This window comes from Henckelia pumila, chromosome 4 (assembly GCF_033568475.1).
Source record: "Henckelia pumila isolate YLH828 chromosome 4, ASM3356847v2, whole genome shotgun sequence".
Classification (NCBI taxonomy): domain Eukaryota; kingdom Viridiplantae; phylum Streptophyta; class Magnoliopsida; order Lamiales; family Gesneriaceae; genus Henckelia; species Henckelia pumila.
In genome coordinates, this window is record NC_133123.1 from 211,569,967 (window position 1) to 211,597,010 (window position 27,044).

Below are 27,044 nucleotides of genomic sequence, written 5' to 3' on the forward strand. Positions count from 1 at the left end.
TGCGCAGCTCAGGTGCGGGTGCTCTGCTCGGCAGCGCGGGCGCGCCATTTCGACATCTTAACTCCAAAAACTGATCTTTTATGCATTTTTTCTGAACCTACGGTGTTTGGAAACACTTTCTGTCAAAAATATCTTTCAACATCATGAAAACTTTTAAAAAAAATAAACCCAAACACCAATAAACTCAAAAGATCTTTCATCAAAAACATTCCTTCAAACTTTTGCCCCAAAAATCTGATTCATTGCCTTCCACTCAATCAAAACTCAAATTACTAGAATCGAACACATCAGGAATGCGTCACGTATGACAATCAAGCAACATACTCATAAAATTTTTCAAGAAACATGCATAGATCATCAATCAAACACCTAGGGTTTTACCTTGAAAATATATATATTCTTGAATGAGTTTCAAAATCAGTAAAAACTTGCCTGAATCTTTTGATTGAGATTAACCTAGACGGCGGAACGATCTAGCCTTGAGAAATCGAAGAACCCTAGCCTTGTAGCAGCGTTTGAGTGAGAGAGATTTGAGAGAAAAAGAGAGCGTTCAAATGAGAGAAAGAGAAGAAATTTTGAACGCTTAAACCGTTTTGTAACTAATGAGCTCCTAAACAGCCCATTAGTTACAATTAAAAGCCCATTTAAAATTTTACTCTCTCTCAATAAATAAAATAAACTGCATCCCATCAACTTTATTTTAAAATATTTTTATTAACTCAATCCAAGGCTAGGATCGTCCCTACGACCCAAAATTAATACCAACCTGAAAACTTTAAAATCATACATATGACATAACATTTCAGACATTTAATTAAATCACATAATTAAAAATAACAATTAAATATTCTAAGTAACATGAATTAAATCATATAATTTAATCAATTAATTGTGATTAAGCTAGTGGACTTTTTTGACCTTACAACTCTACCAACCTTAAAAGAATTTCGTCCTCGAAATTCGACTTACCAAACAGTTCAGGATAGCTTGCTCGCATATCCTGTTCGGTTTCCCAAGTAGCTTCCTCAACCAACTGGTTGCGCCATAAGACTTTCACCATTGGAATCTCTCTGTTTCTCAACATACGAACTTGTCTATCCAAGATTTTAACAGACATCTCCTCGTAGGATAAGTCTGGCGTCCAATCCACTGGCTCATGGCGGATAACATGAGAAGGATTTGCCACATACTTCCTTAGCATGGAGATATGAAAGATATTGTGAACTCCCTCCAAGTTTGGTGGTAGTGCCACTCGGTAATCTCGAGCCCCAACTTCTTCTAGGATCTCGAAAGGTCCTATATATCTTTGACTCAATTTACCTCTTTTTCCAAATCTCATAACACCTTTCCATGATGACACCTTTAAAAATACATGGTCACCTACTTCAAACTCAAAATCTCTACGTCGCTGGTCGGCGTAACTTTTCTGTCAACTTTGAGCTGTCAACATTCTGTCTCTGATCTTGGCTATCACATCTACTGTTTGGATCACTATTTCCGGTCCCAAAACAACTCTCTCTCCAACTTCATCCTAGTGTAGGGGAGTTCTACACCTTCTCCCATACAACGCCTCATAAGGAGCCATGCCAATAGTTGCTTGATAACTATTGTTGTAAGTAAACTCCACTAAAGGCAATTTCGATTCCCAATTACCTCCAAAGTAGATCATACAAGCTCTCAACATGTCTTTGAGTATTTGGATCACTCGTTCTGACTGACCATCTGTCTGAGGGTGGAAAGCTGTATGAAAGCTAGCTTCATTCCTAATCCTCTATGTAAACTTCCCCAAAAGTTCGAAGTGAACTTAGGATCTCTGTCAGATACTATCCTTGCTGGTACTCCATGCAATCTGAAAATTTCTCGAATGTACAGCTCTGCATACTGATTCATCGAGAAGTTATTCCTAACTGGAATAAAATGAGCTGACTTAGTTAACCTGTCAACTATCACCCAAATCGAGTTCATCCTTCGCGGTGAAACTGGAAATCCTACCACGAAATCCATAGTGACATCTTCCCACTTCCATGTGGGTATTGGAAATGGTTTCAGGAGTCCTGCCGGTCTTTGATGCTCGATCTTCACTTGCTGACAAGTCAAACATTCATTCACAAATTTTACAACATCCCTTTTCATACCTGGCCACCAATATAAGGATTGCAGATCCTTATACATTTTCGTACTTCCTGGATGAATGGAATACGGAACAGTATGAGCTTCAGTCATCACTTCAACTCTCAGTTAGTCTACTGCTGGCACCCACATTCTACCTCGGTGATGAACAATTCCATCTTTGACAGTGTACAATGTACCACCCTTAGCTTCATCTCTGTTCCTTCACAACGTCAACTGTTCATCAGAAGCTTGGCCTGCTCGAATTCTCTCAAGCAGACTAGGTACTATTGTTAAGGCTGCTAGAGTGCATACCTCCATTGGTTCGAATACCTCCAAACTCATCCGTTCAAAATCAGCACTCCTGTTGGACTGTCAATTGGTTCAATGTCGCAGACTTGCGACTCAATGCATCTGCTACAACATTAGCCTTACCAGGATGATAGCTAATGCCACAGTCGTAGTCCTTCACCAATTCCAGCCATCGTCTCTACCTCATATTCAACTCCTTCTGAGTGAAGAAATATTTTAGGCTTTTGTGATTAGTGAAAATCTGACACCTTTCGCCGTACAAGTAGTGTTTCCATAGCTTCAAAGCAAAAACAACTGCCACCAACTCAAGATCATGAGTCGGGTAGTTCCTCTCATGGACCTTCAGTTGTTGAGATGCATATGCTATTACTTTATCATCCTGCATCAAAACAACTCCTAGTCCACTCTTAGAAGCATCGATATAAACCACAAAATGACCCGTGCCTTCGGGAATTGCTAGCACTGGCGTTAAAATCAGTCTTTATTTCAATTTTGCAAAGCTCTTCTCACATTGTTCTAACCACACAAACTTCACACCTTTTCGAGTTAAGGAAGTCAGTGGTAGAGATATCTTGGAGAAGTCTTGAATAAATCTCCTGTAGTAGCCTGCTAAACCCAAGAAACTCCGTATTTCTGTAGCATTCTTTGGAGCAACCCAATTTTGAACCGCTTCCACTTAGACGGATCCACCTCAATTCCCTTAGCTGAAGCTATATGACCCAAAAATGAAATCTGCTCCAGTAAAAATTCACACTTACTGAACTTAGTATACAATTGCTTTTCTTTCAAAATCTGCAACACTGTAGTCAAGTGCTGACGATGCTCCTCCCTACTGTTAGAGTAGATCAATATGTCATCTATGAAGACTATGACAAACTGATCCAAGAAAGGTTGAAACACCCTGTTCATCAAATCCATGAACACAGTTGGTGCATTGGTTAACCCAAACGGCATTACCAAGAACTCGTAGTGGCCATAGCGAGTCCTAAATGCTGTCTTCTGCACATCTACATCCTTCACCTTTAGTTGATGGTAGCCTGATCGTAGATCGATTTTTGAGAACACCCCTGCCCCTTGCAATTGGTCGAACAAGTCGTCTATTCTGGGTAAGGGATATCTTTTCTTCACTGTAACTCAGTTCAGCTCTCTGTAGTCAATGCACAACCTCATTGACCCATCTTTCTTCTTGACGAACAACACCGGTGCACCCCAAGGCGATACACTCGGTCTGATGAACCCCTTATCCAGCAACTCCTACAACTGATCCTTTAATTCTTTCATCTCGATTGGTGCCAATCGGTACGGTGCCTTAGAAGCTGTCTTAGTTCCAGACATCAATTCTATCCCAAATTCAACTTCCCTGACTGGAGGCAATCCCGCAACATCATCGGGAAATACTTCTGGAAAACCTTTCACTACCTACACTTCCCCAAGTTTCGGTTGCTGTAACTCCAGATCACCAATTAGACTCGCAAGAAAGCCTGTACACCCATTACTCAATAATTTCCAGGCTGTTCCTGCAAAAATCATACCTGGTGCGCTCTTCTTAGACGTAGATTCATTCGGCAAGACCCTCAATTTCATCATGAAACTAACAGACATAAAAGAGTGCGTAGCTCCTGTATCTATCAACATGAATGCAGGTAAATTAGCAATACGAATCATACCTGAGACAATTGCAGAATCTGGGTCAACCTGATCGTGAGTCATAGCAAACACTCTTCCCTTGACAGGCTCCTTTGATTGCGGACAGTCTTTGGCAAAATGCCCTGGCCTCTTGCAGAGAAAGCAAGTATTGGTCCCAAGCATGCATTAACCGGAGTGATTTCCCACACTTCTGACAGATAGGTGCATTCGCCGGCCTTGGAGCATTGGCGTTCGGTTGATTCTGTCCCTGAGGTCGCGCCTGATTTGGGTTTTGGCACTGCTGCTGCTGTGGTCTCCTTTGAGCTGGAGCCTGGTACGGCCTCTTCTGACTAGACCCTTGCTGCTCTCTCCCCTGGTAACTGACTCTCTTCGCTTGCGATTCTTTGATAATATCATTCCCATATTTTTCTGACAACATAGCCTCATCGAATGTTGCTTTGTACGTTTGTGACCCACTCAATCTGACATCACGACAAATAGTGGCATTCAGTCCCTCTGTGAAATGCTTCAACTCCCCTGCAGCATTACCCAAAATCATGGGCACAAAGTACCTCCTCCTCTCAAACTTCTTCACATACTCGCCAATGGACATGCTCCCTTGGAGGAGCTCCAGAAATTCTCTGGCAAGTCTAGTCCTGGTGCTGATAGTGAAATACTTCCCATAGAACACATCTTTGAATCCATTCCAAGTCAACGTAGTCATATTCACAGCAGAACGGGCTCTCTGCCACCAAACCCGTGCATCATCACAGAACATAAAGATGGCACACCTCACACGGTCTGCATCTGTTGTGAAAAATCCTCGCAAGCGTACGAGTGTCAAGTTTTAATATAGTGATAAAATCAGATATCGATCTCACAGGGAGTAAAATGAAAATATTCAGTACTTGTAATTAAAATAGTCTAAACTTTATCTAGAAAATCAATATTTGAGAAATTCGCAATAAATAAAAATAATCAGGATGTTTTTGATAGCACGCACACAGCTTGCAGATATAATCAATCAAAGAATAATGGTCTAGAGGTATAGATTTCACCTGGTTTCAACAACAGTCAATCCTAATTAATTAATCTTCATGAATTTCAATCAATTAATAGCCAAGAACACTTAAGTGTATTATTTCCTCTCCCGAGTGCCGAATAAAATATATCAACTACAATTCAATTTCAATATCCATATTAAGAATCTACTTGCAGTGATCAATTCAAAACAATGTTCTTTTTAAAAGTTCTGTTAAAATTATACACTCTCCCGAGCGATATAAATAATTAATAGTGTATTCTCTATTGGTCCTATTCAAAATCTTCTCTCCCGAGTGCCAGATTTCAAATAAATATAACAAATCAATTATTGATCAGATAATTGAAAAGACAATCAGTTCTAGAAAAAACAATTAATCTAGAAGAAACTCGATTAAATAAAATCAAAAATTCATGAAAGCGTCTACACCAGGTTCCATCCGACCTCTAGACTATAAAAAATTAGTTCATAATAAAATTTTGAATAAAACAAAACATATTCAAAAAATTCAACATAAATTCAGATTTAAATAAAAAGTAAGAAACAAATCCGTCGATATGATGCCGTGTCCGGTCGATCGATCTCCGTCTTCGTTCTTCAATTAAGCTCCAGAAATTCTTCCCAGAAATCTCACGATCAGCTTTTCTCTGATATATTGTGTAAGTATTATTGTGGCGGCTCTCTCCTTATTTCAAACTTTAATTCCCTTTATATACCGCATGCAAAAGCCCAACAAAAAGCCCAAAAAAATAGAAACTTTCCTTTACCGATAAAAAATTCCCACAATTAAATCTAGCGATGCGCGGGCGCTCTAGAACTAAAGGCGGGCGCGCATAACTCTCTGTAATCGATTCTTCAATTCTTCAAAAACATAGCCATAGCGCGTTAGCTCTTCTTCAGGCGCTAAAGACAAGACATGACTTTAAGGCCCAAATTGAAAAATCCCATTTCTTTCTTGTCGTTTCTTTTCTTGTCTGATCATTCTTTTCTTCCTTTTATTCTTCTTTAATTCCTCTTTCTTTTTATTTTCTTTTAATTTCTTTTTCTCACACACTTTTCTTCTTCTTCCACAATAATTCTTCTTTTCCATTAATTTCTTCTTTATTCCACCAAATATCCATAATTTCCTACGAACACAAAAATAACAAAACCCACAAATAAATCTGCTCGAAACCAACAATTAACAATTAAAATCATAATTAATTAAGTGTATAAAATGCACTTATCAAATACCCCCAAACTTAGACTTTTGCTAGTCCCGAGCAAAACTATTCAAATCACTAATCTTCCAAAAATTTCAAATCACCAAAAATAGTCAAGAAATATTATGGAGCAATGGCCTCAGCAATGATTTCAAAGAATTCAAATTCAATCCCATCCAACCTACTAACAATTGAAAGTTTTAATCATAACCAAAATAACCTCATAAACTCACAATCTCCACAACTCACGTTTCAAAACACCCTTATCCAAGTTCAATTCACACATTCATAGATCATGAGGACTTTTCAAGGTAGCATAGGATCAAAATTAAGGATATTAATCGAAAACACTCACAATCAAGTAAATGCAAAGAATAATACTGTGTGCGTGTTTCGATCAAAATTCATAATCATTAAAAGCATCAATCAACAGTCCATAGGCTAAATTCTCGCAACTCTTCTCCACTAGTATATTGGGCAACTAAGACTCGGTCAATATGACTTAATTAACTTATAATGTAAGGCCTGACTCATGGCTACAAATGAAGGAATAAGAATTCAAAATAAGGAGTAATTTAATGCATACACTCGAATTCCAACTCCTTTTTCATTCACAAATCTTCAAATCTTCAATCCATTCCATTTTTCAACTCTTCTTCTATCCCTCTTTTTATATCAACAATTTTTTTTTTCACAACTTTTTTAACCACATTTTTCAACTCTTTTTTTTTCTACTACCTCTTTCTTAATTTTTTCTTTTCAAATCTTCCACCACACCATTCCATTTTTCACAAATAAAACTAGGAGAATATAACATTTTAGCATTCGAATTACTCCCTTAAAAGTAGGAATTAGTGTATAGGCTATTCAGGTAGTTAATGTAGGACCTTGAAATAATGATGAATGGGGGTTTATCACACATTTACACGCATGCCATTCGATTTTCAATAAAGCTCAAACAAGGTACTAGGGATAACATATATTAATAGGGTAGCTTGAAAGGCTCAAACGAATTCAGAAAAATTGCCTAAATCATCCCTAATCACAGTTTTGCCCGTATTTCACCTCAAAGAGTGTTCGAACCAGTTCTAGACAAGTCTCAATCCACAATTAATTCATACAAATATCAATCAGTGCAGAAAAAATAATCATTAGCAGTAAACGATGATTTTCACAACAAAAATTTAGATTTTTCCGTACGTCATAGTACTCATATACGTGTAAGCTCAAATGGGCAACTAGGGATAAAAACGACGTAAACATGCAATATCAAATAATATATCAACATCATGATATAATGACAACATATTCAATGCTAATAGGAATGAAATGCATGTATTTAAAACAGGGATATCAACTCTGATAAACAAAGGAATTTTTGTTATTCTTTTGGGATCCCGAGGATGAATCACGTAATCAACTCACCGACTCTCCCGATCGAGGTGGTGTTACGTATCTCCATCCTCTAGACTTTGGTGCAACTATAAGGAGTATGCTGACACTACTAGAAAAAAGGCAAACGACAACGGATATAATCCGTTGTCGTATGGGTTCAAAAACCGTTGTACTTTTCAGTGTTGTCGAAAGTATACCCTACGACAACGGTTTATATCCGTTGTCTTTGAAGACATACGATAACGGTTCTGCAATAGTTTAAATCTGTTGTCTTTTGGAGCTTACGACAACAGTTTTGCAACAGTTTAAATCCGTTGTCTTTTGAGACTTACAACAACAGTTTTAAACCGTTATCTTTGAGCATGTTCTTAATAACCAGGTTTTTTACAACAGTTTTATTTGAGCAAAGACAACGGTGACAAACCGTTGTCTTTTTTAAGATGTAAAACAAAAAAAAATTAAAAATTAAAAACACTAATTAAATATTATAATAACTCGAAATTAAAAAAATAAAAAATTAAATTAATATATAATTTTTTAAACATTATAAATTATTCGAAATTAAAAATAATCGAATTCTGATTCAATGAACACTAAAAAATAAATTTATACATTAATTTCGATAAACTTGGAACACTCTTCAACAATCTCTTTTCCTGTAACTCGTTTCTTTTTCAATGTTCTCCTTTCCAACCTGATACAAGTAGAAGACAACTGTCAAGCAAAGATTAAGTGAAATCCAAAACATTAAATGAAAAGTACTTTCCACCTAAAGCCAAACAAAGAAAAATGATATATCTTCATGAACAAATATCCAAGATCAAATCCAAAAACCCATTAGGAATTACCCAAGTTCCAAGTCCGAGACTTGTGCAAATCATCTAAATACCCACAAAGCAATTCGAAAAACAATCTCAACAAATCTATCGAAATTGGAGCATATGTTACTCAGTCGAACAAAAAAGAATAAAATGCGGCTACTGATGGAATAATATAATGAATAGAAAGACGGTATTTTCCACCTAAAGACAAACAAAGAAAAATGATATATCTTCATGGACAATTATCCAAGATCAAATCCAAAAACCCATTAGGAAATTACCCAAGTTTCAAGTTCGAGACTTGTGCAAATCATCTAAATACCCATAACAAGAAAACTGCAAGCAATTCGGAAAACAATAAACAACAAGTCTCAAATAACAACTCATGTATCATTAAAAAAACATAAAATTGTCAAAAATCTTATATTTACTTGTTTATAACAAAGGAAAAGCGGAATCATATAGCATTTCTCACTCAAGCCTGATATAAAAAATAAACTATTATCTAGTAGTCCTACCTCCAAATCCAGTTATGACTCCAAGGCTGATTTTTGGCAGACCAAGTTGTGCTTTTGGTGTGGCTATGCGTGCATGGAAAACCTACAACAATGTTTCAGATGTGAAAACAATGAGATTGTACTGTCTCCAAACATGATGCAGTGGGAGTGTCACCTGAATAAGCACATCTTCAACTTAGTTCCCAAGCATGTGTATTGATTCAATAATTTCAAACCATGAATCATAGCAACAACACATCCAAAATAAACTATAAGGGTAACCACGAACCCACCAAAATAGTGTGAAAAAATGCATCAACATGCAACAAATACACAATTACTTGCATACACAAAAAAGCACCAACTCACAAAAAAAGGAAATACCTTTACTTAAATAGCAAGAATCCCAAATTCAATAACACAATTCTTCTGAGAATTTAGCCCACAAATCAAAGGATTTTTGGCTACTCTGAAAGGGAAATTCCAGCAATGAGACAAGTACAATGCAAGAGATGATCAGTTACAGAAACAAAAAAAATGACCTACTTAAATGTTCGAGCAGAAATATTTGGCAAAGGACCACTTAAATTATTGAAAGAAAGGTCCCTGAAAAAGTTCATAAATACAAAAGTCACTAACAAATTAATACAAGCAACAAGTACAGTTCCTTTTGAGAATGTAGTATGAAAAATCTACCATATTCAACCACTCTGTCCAAGATGGTGCTTTGCATACTAGGGAAACAAGAATCAAACCCGTAATCTCTGCTCTCCAATAGTTGCAATACTTTGCATTGGTAGGGATCCATCTGTGAGCAATAAAAGTTGATTATGGAGTTGATGAATACAAACATCAGTGAAAGATACTCGGGTTTCTAGTTTACCTATCCAGATCGTTTCTCCGGCATTAAGGTAATGGAGCTCATTGAAAAGTAGTAAAGGGTACCTAAAAAAATTCAGTTCATTCCAGAATAAACAAGAAATCAAGACAAACAAGCATATTTGCACTGAAGACTGAATTCGTTTCACTGTTACCATTCTGGAAGCCTTTCGTCTTCAAGGATTGGCCTTTTCCATTCTTCAATCTTGAGCTCCCAGTTTGTGTGTTCTGGTTGCATATCAACCACAAGCATTTAAAGAGATGTTTAAAACAAGTATCTGATAATAGAGATCATTTACTATTCCAAAAAGGTCACTGTTTTAATATAACCATTTTATAACGCTACCTAATATAGCATCGCGTGCAATTCTTGCTGCAGCATTCCCTTGGGTACCATAAAATTTTGTATAGCGCCTGCCAGTTCATTGATATGCATGTTATATACACTCATTATCTGCATGTTGGTTAGAAGATCTGAGAATATAGTCTATAGTTCTTTACTTCTTTACTTACCTGTGGTATGTTTTCCCACTGTAAAATCTTACTTCAGGACTGTCCCAAGCTAGTGAAAAAGTCACGGTGCGAGTGGATCCAGAAGGAATGGTAACAGACGCGGCTATAGTAGCTCCTATAGATGAACCTGGCTCTGAAGGCAGAGGCTTGTCATCATGTTTAAGGACGTCAAATGACCTATGCTGTAAGTAAAGAATGATCATTTTATGAATGTCGATATCAGATACAACATAAACAACTAAATGGATCATGGCATAAAGCATAAAGCATCAACCATGAACCAACTCACCTCTTTAATTTCATTCCACATTATCTTTTGCATTTATCATTTTGGAATTTCCAGATATCACAAAGCAAGGACATTCTGATACATGGACCTCATCCGTCTCTTGAGCAGCTATGGAAAAAGTCACAGAAGGGTTGCCATTTGTAAAGCTACACATTTGCATGTAAGGTTAATGGATTATATATGAAGCATTACACCGCTTTCCATCCTACAAGAATTTTGGAAGTTAAGTTTAGATATTATATTGTATCAATTACCATGTACTTATAAGTTTTATCAGAAACTGTTATTTAATATTTTAATGAAAACTACAAGTGCCGTAGAAAATGAGAAATGAAGTTCATGAATCCATACACTATCCTTTTGTTATGATGAATATTACCAGTAGATCCCAAAGTTCCACCAGCAATTTCCTCGAATATCGCTACAGTCAAAAGCAAAAACTTGGATAGTATGACCCTCACGAGGAAAAGTAGGACCACACATGATAATTATAAATGATGTGTACAAGAATGTTTAGGGGAAATTAACTGGAAAAGTAGAGATCTTCCCAACTGATGCTTTCTGGATTTTTCATATGCATATATTTTTCAAGTCTATCTCTTTGAATTCCAATGATATGTATTCTCAAATACAGTTGTAATGCCTCTCCACCAAGCTGTGTGTTGAGATATATAATATTATTTCAATCCAATTAACCTAAAGAATAATATAAATAGGTTTTCGAGAATTTGCATCCATGGAACCAAAAGACAGATTATGCAAGAAATCCAACTGTCCATTTTCTCAACGAGGAAAACATTTTCAATTTATAAATACATCATCTTTTATTTAAAAACATTCGATTTTTTTCTTAAGCTTAGGCCCACATATCCACTCATGTTTTCTTGGACTAATTAATGTAGTATCCTTTAATTTGTTTAATCACATAAAGTTGACCTAAATATTGTTTAATCACATAAAGCTGACTAAGCTTTCGTGCTATAAAAATAATGTATTTCCATCTATCCAAATCAATCTTCCCATAAATGTACTTATTTTACGCAATCCCCGTTTGCACAAATCTGAAGTTCAATAGCTGCACCAAATTAAAGTAAAAATAATCACAGCATCAACGACAACACAACCACCCAAGGGAATGCAAAAACGACAACACAATAAATTCAGATCTAAATGAAGAAAAACAGATCAATACAAACTATGATGGCATAAAAGTCAGATCCGAGTCCAGCGTAGCAGATTATTTCAAATTCACCAAGTCTAATCTTTTCAAATAAATAATATCGAACAAATAAGGTAAAATTAGATCTGCGCACAAATCAATTTCCAGATCTCACAGTATGTTTCACAAAAAGCCAAAATCGAGTCATAAAATCAACAAAAATGAAAAAGTAATTCAGCTACTAGTATGAAAATACAAGAAAACAGATCAATAATAACAACCATCTTTGATAAAAGAGGGAGGAGGCGAGTCTGCAGCGGCCTCACAGGGCAGCCCATGCCTCGAAGGAATCCATTGAAGCCATGAAAAAGAAGGTGAATATTGTGCGATTTTCTTGGAGGAGTGGCCGGTTCGGGAGGATGAGGAGCGGAGAGGAGAGAAAGGAGGCGAAGGAGAAATATTATTGGTTGGGCTAGGGCTTGTGTAGGTATATGTGGATATGTATATATGTGTTTTTTTAAAAAATAAAAAAAAGAAAAGCAAAGACAACAGATTAATGTGAATATGTATATATGTGTTTTTTTAAAAAAATTAAAAAAGGAAAGCAAAGACAACGGATTAAGAGAAGTGTTGTCTTAAACTACATCAAAACAATTGAAAAATACAACGGTTAATAAAAACCGTTGTCGTAGGACTAAAAATACCCGCTCATAGACTACGGTTAATTAAAACCGTTGTCGTATGCCATAAAAAACCCGCTAATAGACAACGGTTTTAATAAATCGTTGTCTTTGACATATATTAGACAACGGTTTTTAAAAAACCGTTGTTTTTGTTCATTAAAAAATGGCCAACAACAACGGTTTTAGTAAAAACCATTGTCAAATACTAAAAGACAACGGTTTTTCGAAAAAACCGTTGTCTTTTAGGTGTTGTTGATACCATGATTTGTTGTAGTGACACTAGGTGAACTTCTACAACCTAGGCCACTCGCTTATAGCCCCCAAAATGTCTAAAACGACTGGGCCATCTGCCCTCTGAAATTAAGAGTATAGACTCAATATGAATGCATATGATACAAATGCAATTGAACCAAATCAAAATTGTACATATGTTTTCTTAGACATCAAAATATCATAGATGTCGTCTCATTCAACTCGTACATTCAAAATCATGAATATAATCGATAATCATCGAACAATTCAAATAAACAAACTCATGCTTTTTCAATCAAGTATATGCATCAATACTTCAATCAAATTCATATAGACAGACTCATGTCTTTCAAATAATATCGAAATTCAAACAATTCAAATAATATCACATACTCATACAAGAATGTGATTTTAACGGGAACTCGAGAATCTCAATCTCTCTCGAGTATTCATTCCCTTCGAAATCAACATCAGTTCATACCTCAATTTTCCAAATCTGGAAAAGCTCAAATCTCTAGACAGCTGATTTCTGCCTCTAATATCCTCAACTGGCTTCCGATCTGCGAAAAATCACATAATATACAAAAGTTAACCTTAGTCAACTATGGTCAAACTTTGACCAATAAATTGCAAACTTTATTGCATTCTCACCACTTCACGGCTTTGAATCTCGACTCGAAACTTGGATATTTGAATCTATCACGTCGATACGATCAGTAATGGTTAACACGTCGGAGGTCGGTGGCTCGCCGGAGAAGACAGCGGCGACGATGCAAAACTTCTCCAAAAATTATGAAATTTGGCAGGATTGTAGAGCTCGACGAGACAATTCCAACCACCTAAGCCACGACCAGAACAGAGCTCCGATGCGCCGTATATCGGAGAAAAACCAGATGGCGGTGGTGGACTTTCAAGCTTTGATCTGCACAATATACGCCGGAAAAAGCTACCAAAAGCTTAGAAAATGCTCTACACAACTCAATGAATCGTTTACTAGCTTTAAAACCAACAAAAACGAGATTGAATAGCGAAATTTCCGACGAAGAAGACGATGAATAGTTCCTGCGCAGAACCCCTCTGTTCTTACTCACTTTCTCGGTGATCCAACCGTCCGATCTTTGATTTCTTGTTACCAATAGACTTTTCTTGATCTTGGCTACAATATTACCGTTCGAATTTTTGATCGGAGCTCTGGTGAACGGCCGGCAAAGGAAAACGTCTCAGCTGCTATAGTAAATTCAAAAATTCCGAAAAAGGGGCTTAAATCTTTGATCTGAGTTTTCTTAGCGCGACTTGCTATTTATAGTAACTCGATATTTTCGGTCCCAAACTAATTTATTTGATTCCCAAATGGTAAAATTAGTCTCTAATCTGATATTTTTCCGGTACACACCCAATATCTATTAACATCATTTTCTAAAATTATTGACTTTGACCGGTCAATTGAACTCATAATTTCTAAATTAATTATTAAGTCCAACTTAGACTCTCACCAGTAAAATCGTTCAAATATTCTTCCAAATTAATTTATCTGATATAAATAATTATCTTTATTTCAATATCTCAATAATACCAGATATCCAGAAATAGTCAAATTCATTGATTAACTGACACGTGTATTTTGAAAATACACTCTGTAACTCATTAGCAATAATAATTATTTTATCAACTCAATAATTATTTTAATTGTCAATTAATTCAATAATTAATTTTTGGGGCGTTATAATTCTCCCCCTCTAAGAAATGATTTCGTCTTCGAAATCGTATGAAATCTGAGCACATTATAAATTATCTGAAAGATTCTGTACTCAAAATTATCTCAATAAGGAGATTCGGATATCTCTATCTCTTATCTTGTTCTAGCTTTCAGATGACTTCATCAACTCTGATCTAAGTCACCATGCTGTAATAACTAGAATAGACTTGTTCTTGAGCTACTTCTCTTTCTGGTATTTAATCTGTATCGGCTATTGGTCTCTCAAAGTAGTTCAAAGTCTCATTCAGTTCGGCCTCATCTGACTGAATTACAAAATAACGAATATTTCTCATATATCAAAGTCTGAATCTAGACTTACAATTCTGACATATCTGTCTCGCACTGTTCTGATTCTATTCTAAATAATATTCACTTTCTCTGACATCTTTGACCATATCAGGTCAAATTTAGTTCTACAACTGATACAATGAGAAACATCATTTCCAAAACAAGAAGATTTCGCATTACTTATCGTATATCGCTTCGAAAAGAGTCATCTCTAAACTCTTCCTGTATTTGTTCAAATCAGAACATTCAACAAAAGATCATCAATCATGCCAACTAGAGCCAAAATCTAGCACTACGGCTTGTAGCATATTCTCTAAAGCTTGGATATTCTGCGATGCCTATCCGTCAGTTTGAATCTTCAATCAATTAATCTTAATCTAAACCCAATACAAAGTTTAGAATTCAAAGGAAACTTACATCAATCAGACAGTTCATAATCTTTCAAACTCATCTACTGAGTCAATCTCAAACAAATCATCATTCATCCAATGCCCTTTTAGTCAAATTCGATCAATCAACATTTTGAACAATCTCAAAATTCGATATCAAAAAGTTCTTTCTGCACCGTCATTTCATAAGATCACACAATCATCTACGAGTCAAAATCTAATCGCTCTGATACCACTTAATGTGAGGATCTCGTTTCTAATCGAAAGTAAATCATACAATAAACCAAGACAATAATAATCACTAAAGATTTTTTTTAAAGGAACAATTCCTCGCTCGACAATTAAAAGTCTAAACATGCTTTCAAATATACAACAAGTTCAAAAAGCTATTCAACTTCTAAACCGATGCCTCACTTCCATCATTCGATCCCGAGCCATTCGTGTCTTCTCTGACTAGCTCCTGCTCCACCTGTTTCCATGCACACATACAAAGCAAAGCAACGGTCGGATAACTCCGGTGAGAATAAAATCCCAGTATAAACGACGTAAACATGCAATATCAAATAATATATCAATATCATGATATAATGACAACATATTCAATTCTAATAAGAAAGAAATGCATGTCTTTAAAACAGGGATATCAACTCTGATAAACGAAGGAATTTCTGTTATTATTTTGGGATCCCGAGTATGAATCACGTAATCAACTCACCGACTCTCCCGATCGAGGTGGTGTTACGTATCTCCATCCTCTAGACTTTGGTGCAACTATAAGGAGTATGCTGGCATTAGGTAAAATATTACAACCTAGGTCACTCGCTTATAGCCCCCAAAACATCTAAAACAACTGGGCCATGTGCCCACTGAAATCAAGAGTATAGACTCAATATGAATGCATATGATACAAATGCAATTGAACCAAATCAAAATCATACATATGTTTTCTTAGACATCAAAATATCATATATGTCATCTCATTCAACTTGTATATTCAAAATCATGAATATAATCGATAATCATCGAACAATTCAAATAAACAAACTCATGTTTTTTCAATCAAGTATATGCATCAATACTTCAATCAAATTCATATAGACAGACTAATGTCTTTCAAATAATATTAAAATTCAAACAATTCAAATAATATCACATAATCATATAAGTATGTGATTTTAACGGGAACTCGAGAATCTCAATCTCTCTCGATTATTCATTCCCTTCGAAATCAACATCAGTTCATACCTCAATTTTCCAAATTTGGAAAAGCTCAAATCTCTAGACTGCTGATTTCTGCCTCTAATATCCTCAACTTGCTTCCGATCTGCGAAAATTCACATAATATACAAAAGTCAAAATTAGTCAACTCTGGTCAAACTTTGACCGATAAATTGCAAACTTTATTGCGTTCTCACCACTTCACGGCTTTGAATCTCAACTCGAAACTTGGATATTTGAATCTATCACATCGAGACGATCAATAATGGTTAACACGTCAGAGGTCGGTGGCTCGCCGGAGAAGACGGCGGCTACGCAGCGGCGCGGCGATGCAAAACTTCTCCAAAAATTATGAAATTTGGCAGGATTGTAGAGCTTGATGAGACAATTCCAACCACCTAAGCCACGACCGAAACAGAGCTCCGACGCGACGTAGATCGGAGAAAAACCATACGGTGGTGGTGGACTCTACAAGCTTTGATCTGCACAATATACGCCGAAAAAAGCTACCAAAAGCTTAGGAAATGCTCTACACAACTCAAAGAATCTTTTACTAGCTTTAAAACCAACAAAACCGAGCTCAAATCGCAAAATTTCCGACGAAGAAAACGATGAATAGTTCCTGCGCAGAACTCGTCTGTTTTTACTCACTTTCCCGGTGATCCAACAGTCCGATCTTTGATTTCTTGGTACCAGTAAACTTGTCTTGATCTTGGCTACAATATGACCGTTCGGATTTTCGATTGAAGCTCTGGTGAACGGCCGGCAAAGGCAAACGTCTCAGCTGCTACAGTAAATTCGAAAATTCCGAAAAAGGGGCAAAAATCTTTGATCTGAGTTTTCTTAGCGCAACTTTCTATTTAAAGTAACTCGATATTTTTGGGTTCCGAACTAATTTATTTGATACCCAAATGGTAAAATTAGTCTCTAATCTGATATTTTTCCGGTACACACCCAATATCTATTAACATCATTTTCTAAAATTATTGACTTTGACCGGTCAATTGGACTCATAATTTCCAAATTAATTACTAAGTCCAACTTATACTCTGACCACTCAACTCAGTCAAATATTCTTCCAAATTAATTTATCTGGTATAAATAATTATCTTAATTTCAATATCTCAATAATACCAGATATCCAGAAATAGTCAAATTCATTGATTAACTGACACGTGTATTTTGAAAATACACATTGTAACTCATTAGCAATAATAACTATTTTGTCAACTCAATAATTATTTTAATTATCAATTAATTCAGTAATTAATTTTTGGGGCGTTACACCACACAAGTCAATAATCAGAGAAACAATGGTCTCAAGACATATTCAGATGTCAACCACACCACGTAAGTAGATCACCAATAAAATACAAAGTGAAACATACTCACATCAACATGTGGCTCTAGAACCGGAGAAAAATTTCAAGAAGTGTGAAATACGAACAAGGTTTTATTAAAAAGTTCAACCAATGTCAAATTAATAGAATACAACATTGACTGATGTCATACGATTCCATAAATACACAAACAAAGTGCAAAGAGATTTCGGATTCTCGAAAGTATATGTTACAATGAGGAAGTGGATCATTCAATAATATGGTTGGCTTTAGACCAAAAGTAGAATTTTTTATTTCAGGATTTCAGAACAGACCACTAAGCATAGACCAGTAATGTGTGGTTCATTAGCATATTTTCAGTTTCTTCGAGGGAACAAAGATACCGAAACCTTGAAAATCAAAATCAAAACAGGAAACCCGAATTAATTTAAAAAAAAACAAAAACCAATTTCAGGAAAAAAATTATAATACTCATCCAAAAAGTACTTTTAAAACCCGAATCTGTAGGAAAAGAGAAGGATTCATACTATTATTTCATCGGCGAGCAGCTCCTGGTGGTGGTGGAAGGCTGAAATTGTAAATCGGCGGCATGCTAGAGCTGAAGAAGGGGATCGCTAGAGTTGGAAGAAGAGGATCGATGGAATTTGGAAGACGGCGAGCAGCACTTGGTGGTGGTGGAAGGCTGGAGTTGTCGATCGGCGGGTGCTAGGGCTGAAGAAAGGGGATCGCGATGGAGTTTGGAAGAAGGTGAGTTTGGATTTTTTACGATTTCACCTATAATAGAAGGTTTTAGAAAGATAGGGATTTTACTTCACAACTTACCATTAAAAATTTATTTTTTTACTTTTTACTTCGGCAAAAACATATATACCGAAGTAATATGTCATCAAAAAATAAATGAAGCCCGTGTTTTTTTAAATACCGAAGTTAAATGTATGGTTTTACCTCACTAGTGTTATTACCGAAGTTGTTTATAACATATTACTTCGTAATTAATAATTGCCGAAGTAAAATATGCCGAAGTAAAAAGCGAAAATTCTACTAGTGATTAACAATAGAAGAAAAATATTTAATAAAACACCTATAAAAATCAGCATGCCCCAAAAAGCTTCTTATTCCTTTAAAATTCGTTGGAGGTGGAAGTTTTTCAATCACTTCAATTTTTGCACAATCCACCTCCACTCGTCTCTCAGACATTTTATGTCCTAGAACAATCCCCTCTCTCACCATAAAGTGGCACTTCTCCCAGTTTAGGACAAGGCTACACTCTTCACATCTTTTCGGCATATTTGATCAATTACATAAGCAATAATAAAATGAATAACCTACCAAAGAGAAGTCATCCATGAATACTTCAATAAATTTTTCAATCATATCATGGAATATAGCTAGCATGAATCGTTGGAAGGCAGCTGAAGCATTACATAAATCAAACTAAATTCGTTTATAAGCAAAGGTACCATAAGGACATGTAAAAGTGGTTTTGTGTTGATCCTCTGGTGCTATGGGAATTTTCATATAACCTGAATAGCCATATAAAAAACAGTAAAAAAAATGTCCGGCCAACCTCTCAACCAACTGATCAATAAAGGGAAGGTGAAAGTGATCCTTACAGGTGGCATCATTAAGTTTTCGATAATCAATGCAAATGCGCCACCCGATAACAGTCCGTGTAGGTATTAATTCATTATTTTCATTTTTACCACGGTTATTCCTCTCTTTTTTTGTTACTACCTGAATTTAACTTACCCATTAACTATCAAAGATAGGGTAGATAATACCTGCATCAAATAGTTTAATCACCTCTTTCTTCACCACCTCTTGCATTGCTGGAAATAGGCATCTCTGTGGCTGAGTTGAGGTCTTGTGATCCGCTTCCATCAGGATCTTGTGCATACACATGGATGGGCTGATTTCCTTGATGTCGGCAATGCTCCATCCTATTGCTCGAATGTGCTCTCTAATTACCCTCAGTAATTTATCTTCCTCGCTTCCTGTCAAAGAAGAAGAATAAATTATTGGAAGCTTGTCATTATTAAGCAGATATAAATATTTCAAATGAGAAGAAAGAGTATTGAGTTCAATAATAGGAGGTTCTTCAGTGGATGGATTCAACAGCTTTGGAATGTTTCCAAGCTCAACAATTTTCGAATTTATTGATCTAGAAAAAGGCTTAATTCCATCCAAGTATCGCACACACTCTTCCACTTCTTCATATTCAAACTCATCATGTGATGCTCCTATCATGCAGATCTCGAGTGGGTCTTTAGACAACTGTTCCTACAAAGTGCACTCAACCAAATCATCAGTAACATCAATTTTGAAACAATCAGAATTGTCCACATGATATTTAATACTATGAAATACATTAAAAACCACACTCTCATCATTCATACGAAAAATCAATTCTCCTTTATGCACATCAATAAGAGCTTTTCCGGTGGCTAAAAATGGTCTCCTTAAAATAAGAGGTATCTCACAATCCTCTTCCATATCAAGTACAACAAAGTCCACTGGAAAAATAAACTTGTCAACTTTTCCCAACACATCTTCTACAACTCCCCTAGGATATTTAATAGATCTATCAGCCAGCTGTAGGGAAATTTTGGTTTTTCTAACTTCAAAAATTCCAAGTTTTTGAAATCATGAATAAGGAATCAGATTTATACTTGCTCCAAAATCACATAATACCTTAATAAAGAAATAATTTCCTATAGTTCAAGGAATATTTGAAAAACTAACCGGAACTTTAAATTTGGAGAAAATTTATTTTGTAAAATAGCATAGCATTCTTCCGACAACTTAACAGTTTCAAAATCAACAAGTTTTCTCTTATTTGACAATATTTCTTTCAAAAACATGGCATAACTGGGAATTTGAGCCAAAGAATCTGCAAACGGGATATTAATATGAAGCTTTTTGAAAATTTCCAAGAATTTCTAAAATTGATTATCCAATTTCAGTTGCTTTGCTCGTTGGAAAAAAGGGAGTTTACTCAAATCAATATTCACATTAACATCAGAGTTAAAAGACTTACCTCTCTTACCTGTAGGAGAAGAATCTGCAGAAATTTTCATATCCTCCTTTTTCTTGTCATTGCTAGGCAGCTCCTCTTCATCAACACTCTTCCCAAGTTCTTCAGCGTGTGATCTTGTAACTAACATGATAGCATTCATATCTCTCAGATTCTTTTCAGTGTTGCTAGGCAACGATCATGTTGCTCTGGTCTAAAGTTGGGTTGCTATCTGGCTCATCTCTGTCTCCAACTTCTGTAGCATTGCTTCTCGATTCTGCAGCCTAGTCTCAGTTCCAGCAACATACTTCATCATGATCTCCTCGAAGCTGGGATTTTTCTCCTCTGGTTTGGAAGTGTTGGGAGTATTTTCTGAGGCCTTCCATGAAAAATTTGGATGATTTTTCCAGCCCAGATTGTATGTATTGATGTAGGGGCTGTACTGCTGCCTCCCTTGATTTTCTGCAAAATTTGTTACATCAACTTCAAACATCAGTTGTTCCTTTGGAATATTTCCCTTAATTTGATTTACAGGGGCTGACTGCATCTAAGACATCTGATGAGTAAGAGCGTCGATCTTTGCAGTCAGTGATGTCAATTCATCAACCTCCAGAACTCCGGCTTTCTTTTCCTTCTTTAAGTCTGGCCACCACATATTACTTTCTGCCATATTTCCAATGATTTCCCATGCGTCTGCTGGAGTTTTTCTGAATAAAATTTCATTTGTTGTAGCATCTAGCATAGATCGCATCGATGGATCGGCTCCATTATAAAATTTCTGAGTTTGTTGGATTTGTGTGAGGTTATGCTGAGGACACATCCTCAACATCTTCTTGAATTGGATCCAATCTGCATTCAGAGACTCCCCATATTTATGCTTGAAAGATATAATATCCGAAAACAATTTGGCCATCTTTGTAGGTGGGAAATATTTGTTCAAAAAAGTTTGAACAAGCTCCGTCCATGTGGTAATAGAGCCAGCGGGTAGATCATCAAGCCACTCAGTCACTTATCCTTGAAAAGAAAATAGGAATAACCGCAGTCTCACTGCATCAGATGTTACCCCATTAAACTTGAATGTGTTACAGATTGACAGAAACCGCTCCAGATGAGCGTAAATATCCTCCACAGTAGCACCTCCAAACCGTGCTCGAAGTTGGATCATCTGAATAATAGCAGGCTTTAGCTCAAAGTTGTTCGCCTCAACAGCAGGGCGAACTATGCTAGATCCATAACCTTCAACTGGCGGATGAATGAGATCCAGAACTGTGCGATTGTCATTGTTGTTTGCCATCTCTTCCGCCGACTCTGATTCAAGCACTAAGTTTATAATCTTCTTAGCTTTCCGTATGCTGGTGAGTGTGCGCTCAATTTCCAAATCAAACGGTACAAAATCTTTGGATAGTCGAGTGCGGTGCATACAAGAACAGATGGTACCTGAAGATCAGAGACAAAGAGAAAGGTTCAGAATTCAGTAAATAAATGCATAAAATAAAAGTATAATCTCAAGAAAATAAAAAAATATTGATATCACTATCAGTCTCCGGCAACGGCGCCAAAAACATGACCGGCTAATTCGGTATTAAAAAATTTAGCAAGCGCATTAGGTCAAGTAGTAGAAAGTGGACGAAGATTCCAGATATCGATCCCATAGGGACTGACTAACGATTACCAAAATATAATTATTTTAACTTAATTTAGACTAAGCAATAAAAGTGGTTTGGTAAATTCAATTAAATTTCAAACTAACAAATAAATTGCTAATAAAAGAAATTAAAGCAAACTCGCACTAACACGTGAGATATAAATTTGATAAAATTAAATCGATGAAGACACACGCAGGTACCGAACAAATCATGCAAACACGTTGCAAAATCTAAGGTCCAAATCTAATCTAAATCACGATGAATTCTCCTAATCTGTTCAACAGTCTATTTCTAGAATTTGTTAAACCTATTCAAGTTGAACATATTAACTATTTCTTATCAAACTTAAATGCATTAGAAACTATGAGAATTTAGTTTTCATCTAAAGTCGCATAATTAAATCGAATATTATTTTTAGTTGATTTAACCTTGTGTCAATTGTTGGAGTGAGCACAATTAATCCCTAATATTTCGGCTCAAAATCAATTAACAATCAAGTAAATAATAAAAAATAAATCCAACAATCAATAATTTGACATAAATCAAAAATCCTAAATAACCTTCCACGTGTTCAACAACAATCTGTTTGGCCAAATCTCGTGGCCTCAATCGATAATAAAAAACCTTGTGTCAATTGTTGGAGTGAGCACAATTAATCCCTAATCTTTCAACTCAGAATCAATGAACAATCAAGTAAATAATAAAAAGATAAATCCAACAATCAATAATTTGACATAAATCAAAAATCCTAAATAACCTTCCACGTGTTCAACAACAATCTGTTCGGCCAAATCTCGTGGCCTCAATCGATAATAAACAACTACTCCATAATCATAAACATAATTCCAATCACAAGTTCAATCAACAAAAATTCAGAAAGAAAATATAAGGAGAAGAAAAATAGAAGTCTTCACTACTCCAAGCTCTCTCTAGCCGCCTCTCACGTGTAGTCTCTGTCTGGAACCCTTCAACTGATGAAAAATCTTCTAATTATATAAGCCTCGAATCCAAGAATATTTTTTCCTTTCAAACCTAAAGTTTGCCAAAATAGAAAATGTTCCCGCGATCGCGCTCGAGCAGTAGAAAAGCCCCGCTTGAGCGCCAAACTTTCTGCCCGACTCTTAAAAATCCTTCGTTTCGCGCTCGAGCGCATAAAAGTCCCTCTCGAGCGCAAAAATTTCTGACCAAGATGTCAAGTTCTTTTTTTCATGCTCGAGCGGTATAAATGTCCCGATCGAGCACGATGTGCTTGCCCAGAATTTCATTAAATTTCCAATTTTTCTACAAATAAACCCAGGAGAGTAAAATGCAGACTGGTGTATAAAATAATAAATAAAATAAACAAAAACACATATGAGACACAACAAAAGCATGCAAACTAAACATGAAAATGACACAAAATAATGCACAAAAAAATAATTATCATTGCATCAAGAGGTGACTCACATACCAGAAAAAAATGTGGATATAAGTTATCAGACTCCATAATCTAATGGGTCCAACCATCCAATCAATAACTTGGGGCTGAGTGACCCTACTACGTGTTATATCAAGGTACATGCTCAACATGATAAATTCATGAAGCATAATAATCGTGACATAATATATGCAAATAATCATATAAACCATGCAAACATAAAATATGCATACTAAACCAGAATATCTCGGATAGTACATCCGTACCTTTACTCAAGGAATTCAAGCAACCTAGCAACACTGGTACTCAAGTACAAGCCTATAAGCAGATAATCACCACATCACTTATTGCTTACTAAAAACCCTAACTAGACTAATAGCTACTCACAGAAGCTAATCAGATTCTAGCCTTATACCCTCATCCGTCGTCAGCCTTTTTATGATGATAGCCTCAAACTCTAAGCACAGCTTGGCTACAACCATGGTAGCTCTTCGTCACTTTCTGTCCTTCAAGACAATACTCAAAAACCCACGAAACAAAACTTGAACGAGAGAGAGATAAGGGGAATTAATAATTGAAAATGAAAATCTCGACCCCTATATATAGGCAACGATCGAAACTTCTGATCCCTAGTTTGGAACTTTCTAACGTACTTCGGAGCTTCCGATATCTCACCACCAAACGTGTGTCCTTGATTGGACAACACAATCTTTCGACGAATTTCTGAACTTTCGATCTGAGGGTTCGGAGCTTCCGAACTCACCCTTATCAAATCACCAGTCAGAAGAACATACTTGGATGTCGATGTAGGGTTCGGAACCTCTGATCTGCACTTGGGAACTTGTGAACTGCTCTGTGGCTCCGATCTTGTTCATTGCCTTCCAAAGATGTTCAGAGCTTCAAAAATTTCCCAACACTAGGGCTCCTCTAGACCATTTATGATCATTCTAAATCCTATTTTAAACTCTAATTACCTTACGAGGATCCCATAACCACATTTTGACCAATTAAAATGATTAGGTGGTTGATTAACTTAATTAGGAAATCGGGCCACTATAGAGGGGCTTCCGCCACCGTAAAGGTGGTCATTATTGTCTTCCTACACTCTCCCATCCCCAGAGTAAGGGCAACATGATTTGGCCGTTGGGTATACTGTGTGGCTCACAAATACTAACAGAATTGTCTCCACTAGATCTATCTTGTGACCACTGAGCTCCATCTGGAAAAAGGCTTCTACAAAAATAACATTCACCGAGCTCCCATAATCTAAAAACACTCTAGCTATCTCATAATTGACCATCATGTTCCGATTAACTTGTGCATCTTTATGGGGAATAATAAATCCAACCATATCCTGAGGTCCAAAACATATCACTGGACCATCATGTGGGGCTGAGTTCCTTACACCAAATGTAGTAGTCTGACTCCTATTTAAGTTAATCTACTGCCTAAGCATGATTAAGATTATTCTCAATTGGATTTAAGGAGTTGGAAATCGGATTCAGAATGATCAAATATGGTTCCAAAGTTTTCATGTGTTGGGATAGTTAGGAAGTTCCGAGGAATAGTTTGGAAGCACCGAACTAGTTCAGAAGCCAGTGTTGTTAATCAGAAGTACCAAACTGCAGATCGGTAGCTCCGATCTTGTTGCAGTAAGACACAGTATGTTTTTTTAATTGGTTATTGGACTTGAGCGAGTTCGGAAGCTCTGAACTATGTCAGCAACCGTGTGTTGTCCAATCAGGGACACGCGTTCGGTAGAGGGAGTTTGAAAGGACTATCGGAAGTTCCAAAGTGCATTCACAAGCTCCAAACAAGAGATCGGACGTTCCGATCGTGGTCAATAAATAGGGTATTAGGTTCGATTTGGACTAATCTTATGCAACGTTCGTGAGCAGTTCACTTAAAAAACTTCTTATATGAGAGCACTTATTGTTAGAAACTAACTCTATTCTTTCTCGCGTGTCAATGTTAATTGGCCAACAAATATTTGTGCGAAAGAGGCCAAATAATAAATTGAACAATAATGGAAATGGTTTGACAAAAATATAAATAACACCGAGATTGTTTATGGATGTTTGGGGACAAAATTTGTACGTTCCCCCAAAGGATCCACTAGAAGACTTTGGCTTATACAACGTCTTGTATACAACCCACTTCAATCGTAGAACTTATCCTTGCCTAGATCGGAACTCCTAGAATTCAACCAAGTTAAGACACCTCGTCCTAGCACCAAAATATAGCGATGAGTGAATCCACGGATTCAAACAATATATCAACTTCTTATAAATAGAAAACTGAAGAAAGTTGATTCAAGCCCTTGATGATCCTTAAAGGTGATATGACTAGTAGCTTGTATATATGGGACAGATTTAAGCGATTCTGATGATTCTTTTATGAGTACTCAAGTAGCTTGTATCTCTTGCTTATGTATATGTTTTGTATTATTTTTCTTCTCACTCTGTATCTCGCGTTTGTGTCTTCTTTAGAAATTTATATATGCATCTTTGAAACGTTCATCTTTGTCATAAATGAATGTCTCCTTTGCCTCTTAGATCTTTAATAAGTCTTTATGAGTACTTTAATCATGTTTCTTGTTCTTCAATAAAAGTTTTTGGATCTTGCAACGGTCTTTATATTTGAAATATGTCTTGAATCCGTAGGATAATATATATTCCAATTTGTCTGATTAATTCGTTTCCTTAGCAGTCTTGATTTTGAACTGGATATGTGAACAAGATTCTTCAACTGGTCTTGAACTGTATCAGTATGATGTCTGACTGGACTGTTTAGTCCTGGACTGCATGCATATCGACTGGACGTTTTGAATTGCTTATATAACTACTAGACTGCTTGCATCAGGACTGGATTTCTTGGACTTAAGATATTCCGCCATCTAGACTGCTTCTAAATATTTTTTCATGTTTTGTCAAATACCAAAACTTATCCCAACATAGGGGGGGCCGAGAGCTTCACTTTCCTCACAACTTTATCAAGTTTTCTCTCTCGTTTCTAGTAAATTTTAAGGGTTTTTTGGGCATCGTATTCGAGGGCTAGGTGGTGATGAAGTGCTACCGAGATCATAGTAGTGTTGTGCCTTGAGTTTAGAGAAATCATCATCAAAGGGCTGACTATGGACGTAGGTATATTGCTAGACTCTGATTAGCTTCAGAAAATAGCTATTATTCTGTTTAAGGC